This window comes from Zea mays, chromosome 6 (assembly GCF_902167145.1).
Source record: "Zea mays cultivar B73 chromosome 6, Zm-B73-REFERENCE-NAM-5.0, whole genome shotgun sequence".
NCBI lineage: Eukaryota > Viridiplantae > Streptophyta > Magnoliopsida > Poales > Poaceae > Zea > Zea mays.
This window is the reverse complement of record NC_050101.1, coordinates 20,449,199-20,454,149: the sequence shown is the minus strand read 5'-3', so window position 1 is coordinate 20,454,149 and position 4,951 is coordinate 20,449,199. Positions and strand designations below refer to the sequence as shown.

At 60.6% G+C, this 4,951-nt stretch overlaps 1 pseudogene; it reads left to right on the top strand.

The window, feature by feature from the left end:
- The first annotated feature begins 3,635 nt into the window (after nucleotides 1–3,635).
- Nucleotides 3,636–4,686, top strand: LOC103630891 (uncharacterized; annotated as a pseudogene).
- The last annotated feature ends 265 nt before the right edge of the window (nucleotides 4,687–4,951 follow it).

The window sequence follows — 4,951 nt, the reverse complement described above, 5'->3', positions numbered from 1 at the left end:
CTCCCCACACCAGAGTAGCCTCATCTCCTGTACTTACTACTACCACCACATCACATGCTCTTGCTACCACCACCACCTCCTCCGCCATTTGGCACCGTCGCCTCGGGCACCCTGGACCTGATGTCATGTCCAAGCTTTCCGGCCACTCCGACATATCATATACTCGGGGCTCTTCTGAGCACCTCTGTCATGCTTGTCAGCTCGGCCGTCACTCCCGTCTTCCTTTTTCCACTTCCATGTCCAGGGCTGTTCAGGCCTTTGATCTTGTCCACTGTGATCTCTGGACATCTCCTGTCCTTAGCCTCTCCGGCTACAAGTACTACCTGGTCATTCTGGATGATTACTCCCATTTTCTTTGGACTTTCCCCCTTCGGCTGAAGTCCGACACATTTACCACCCTCACTCACTTCTTCGCCTGGGTATCCACCCAGTTCCGGCGCCCGGTCCGTGCCCTGCAGTGTGACAATGGCCGTGAGTTCGACAACAACGCCTCCCGCTCTTTCTTCCTCACTCACGGCGTCCAGTTGCGTCTCTCGTGTCCCTACACCTCTGCTCAGAACGGCTGGGCCGAGCGCGTGATTCGCACCACCACCAACATGATCCGTTGCCTTCTCTTTCAGGCGTCTCTCCCTGCCACCTACTGGGCAGAGGCCCTTCATACCACCACGCATCTCCTCAACCGTCTTCCCTCGAAGGCGGTGAGCCACCCTACACCTCACTTCGCCCTGTACGGCACAGCCCCTTCCTACGACCACCTGCGCGTGTTCGGCTGTGCCTGCTACCCTAACATCTCCGCCACCGCCCCTAACAAGCTTTCTCCTCGCTCCACTCGCTGCCTCTTCCTCGGCTACTCCCCTGACCACAAGGGGTATCGGTGCCTGGACCTCACCTCCCACCGCATCATCATCTCTCGTCACGTCGTCTTCGACGAAGATGTGTTTCCCCTTGCAGGCTCCACCCCACCCACCGATCTTGACTCCCTCCTCGAGTCCGACCCGGTTCCCCCCCCCACCCCCGGCGCCCCGTCTTGCGCCGTTACCTGCTCCTCGTGCAGCTGTGCCCATCTCCGCGCCACGCGCGGCGCCGTCGACCCTGCCGGCACCACGCGCGGCCACGTCGATCATGCCTGCGTCACGCACGGCCCCGTCGACCCCGTCTGTGCCACGCGCGGCCCCGTCGACCACGCCTGCGCCACGCGCGGCCCCGTCGACCACGCCTGCGCCACGCGCGGCCCCGTCGACCACGCCTGCGCCCTGCGCGGCCCCGTCGATCCTGCCTGCGCCACGCGCGGCCCCGTCGACCCCGCCTGCGCCACGCGCGGCACCGTCGACCCCGCCCGCGCCACGCGCGGCCCCGTCGACCCCGGCTCGCTTCGCCAACCCCACGCTCGTTTACCACCGCCGCGGCCACGCCACTACCTCCGCGCCCCCCGACTCGGGCCCGTCGACGAGCGCGACCCGCTTCGTCGACCCCGCCGTCATCCATCACCGCCACGAGCCGGCCACACCCTCCGCTCTCGACGTTCCGGCGGTCCGCTCCGAGCCGTCCGTATACCACCCGGTCGCCATCCACCGCGACCCCGGACACGTCCACCCGATGGTGACTCGGCGCGCCGCTAGCGTTCTTCGCCCCGTCAACCGGCTGATCCTGGCAGCTGATACGTCCAGCACTCCACCCGACGCTTCCCCGGTGCCCTCCTCCGTTCGCACTGCCCTCGCCGACCCACACTGGCGTCGTGCTATGGAGGAGGAGTACGCGACCCTCATGGCCAACCACACCTGGGACCTGGTGCCGTGTCTACCAGGCACCAACGTGGTCACCGGCAAGTGGCTATTCCGCCACAAGCTGACCTCGGATGGCTCCCTCGACCGCTACAAGGCCCGTTGGGTCCTTCGGGGTTTCACACAGCGCCTCGGAGTGGACTACGACGAGACCTTCAGCCCCGTCGTCAAGTTCGCCACTGTTCGCGCCGTCCTCTCCCTCACCCTCTCCCGCGACTGGGCGATCCATCAGCTCGATGTCAAGAATGCCTTCCTGCATGGCACTCTGACGGAGACTGTCTACTGCAGCCAGCCCACCGGCTTCGTCGACGCTGACCGTCCGGATCTGGTCTGCCGGCTGAACCGGTCCCTGTACGGCCTCAAGCAGGCGCCACGGGCATGGTACAGTCGCTTCGCCTCCTACCTGGCCTCCATCGGCTTCGTTGAGGCCAAGTCGGACACGTCCCTGTTCATCTACCGGCGCGGCGACGACACCGTCTACCTCCTGCTCTACGTCGACGACATTGTGCTCACGGCATCCACCACCGATCTTCTACATCGCACGATCGTCGCCCTTCAGCGGGAGTTCGCGATGAAGGACCTGGGGCCCCTACACCACTTCCTCGGCATCACCGCCGAGCGCCGGCCCCAGGGTCTCTTCCTCCACCAGCGCCAGTACGCCATCGACATCCTGGAGCGGGCTGGCATGTCTGACTGCAAGCCCTGCTCCACGCCTGTCGACACTCAGGCAAAGCTCTCTGAGGACGATGGGCCTCCGGTCGCCGACGCGACGTTCTACCGGAGCCTGACCGGCGCGCTCCAGTACCTCACCTTCTCCAGGCCCGACATCGCATACGCCGTCCAGCAGGTGTGCCTGCATATGCACACTCCGCGGGAGCCCCATCTCACCGCGCTCAAGCGGATTCTGCGCTACCTCCGCGGCTCCCTCGACTACGGCCTCCTTCTCCGACCATCCCCGACGTCGGAGCTCGTGGTCTACACCGACGCTGACTGGGCTGGCTGTCCCGACACGCGCCGGTCCACCTCCGGTTACGCCGTGTTCCTGGGCGCCAACCTCGTCTCTTGGGCCGCCAAGCGTCAGCCCGTCGTCTCTCGCTCCAGCGCTGAGGCCGAGTACCGTGCCGTGGCCAACGGCGTGGCAGAGGCCTCCTGGCTGCGCCAGCTCCTCCACGAGCTACACAGTCTCCTCCAGCGCGCCACCCTCGTCTACTGCGACAACGTCAGCACGGTCTACCTCTCCACCAACCCCGTGCAGCATCAGCGCACGAAGCATGTGGAGATCGACCTGCACTTCGTCCGCGAGCGTGTCGCTGCCGGTGACGTTCGGGTTCTTAGCGTCCCCACCACGCTGCAGTTCGCCGACATCTTTACTAAGGGGTTACCGTCGAGTGTATTTTTAGACTTTCGATCCAGTCTCAACATCTGTACAGGATAGAGTTTTGACTGCGGGGGGTGTTAGAATACCCGTTTAGGGTTTGGGGTCTTCCCCGTGTAATGACCATCTCACCCCTCTGTATTGGGCCTGGCCCAGTCTACTCAGCCTATTAATATATCACCCAACCCCTGTTAGGGTTGTGGGTTCGTATTCCAACAGTATGAAATCATTATTATTATCCTATTTATCATGAGACATATGCATGTTCATAATATACTTATTTGACATCATATAAACATTTTTTTATCTATATATATATATATTGATCAAACTTTGAGCACTAAACATACACAAAGAATTATATCTAGACAGAGCTAGTAATATAATCGTTTGCCTTATATTGTAAATAATATGGTTACTCAGCTATCAGCGACTTTGATGCGACAACGATAGCTACTCGTATCTTCACCGTTGATAAAAGCATCAGCCACATCCTGGGAGGGGTGATGTTCTCAGGCCTCGGCCTGTGGCATCTCTTCAACCACATCACGCTCTTCGTCTCCCATGCCTCGACATCATCATCATCGTATGTCGCGCCGGCGTGGTTCCCGGCGCCACGGGTCCGCGACCTCGAGCTCATCGTCATGCTTGCCGGCGGCGTCTGCGGGCTCGCCACCCAGATGCTCGCCTACTCGCCGATGCCGTTCAACGCCGACGGCTCCATCCCGCCGGAACGCCTGCCCAACCACGAGCACGCCATCATGTACGCCTCGCTCCTCGTCTACGCCGGCTCCGCCATCTCCCTTGACCGCCGCCACGGCCGCCACCGCCACGACACGCTCTGCATGCTCCTCCTGGCGGCGCTCTTCGCGCAGGAGCTGTTCGTGTTCCACGTCCACTCCACCGACCACGCCGGCGTCGAGGGCCGGCTCCACTGGTTCCTGCAGGCCGCCGCCGCGACCTGCCTCGCCACCGTGCTCCTTGGCGCCGGCCGGCTTCCCGCGGAGCTTCAGTTCGCAGTGAGCCTCGTCCGGTCCGCGTCCCTCGCGTTCCAGGGGCTGTGAGGCGTCGTCATCGGCGTCACCTGGATTGTGGTTCCCAAGGGTTGCTCCCTCGAGGATGGTGGGGTCAACCTCCGCTGCGACGGCGACGACGACAGCCTGCGCCACGCCATTGCTGTCATCAACCTACAGTTCGGATGGTGTATGGTCCTCGTGACGCTGTTCGTGCTCGGGCTTTACGTCCACGTGTGCAAAAAGTATCCAGCTGGGGATGGGGAGGTAATATACGGGCGGCTGCCGGAAGCGGAAGCTGCAGACGAGGACGACGACCACCACAACATGATGAAGACGTGCATGAGTTCACGTCCATGGAGATCGAGGTCTAATATAAATTAAAATTTATTGGATGCATTGAGTACTGGATGTTCCTTCTTAATTGAGGTGAATGCATGCAGTGTGTTTTCAGTCTTTTGTTTCACTCGGTGAGATTTATTATTTTTTTTTACCAAATTAAACATCTTCAATCTAAGGTTTATAAGCCACTAGTCCATTAACCTGTACTCTCGCATAGCGGCTGCCCCCGGCGGAGATCGATCTCTCCCCAGAGCCGTGTCGTTGCCGAAGCTAGTGGTGGCTAGGATTGAAACGCGGCTGATACTATGAAAGAGAAGAATAGTGGTATAATGAAATTTTTTTGGATAATGGAAAATAATCCGGCTTTCCCCTCTCGCGAGGTTAGGGCTAAAGTTTTACAAAACTAGCAGCACATACGACTGCTCACACAGGAGGGACAA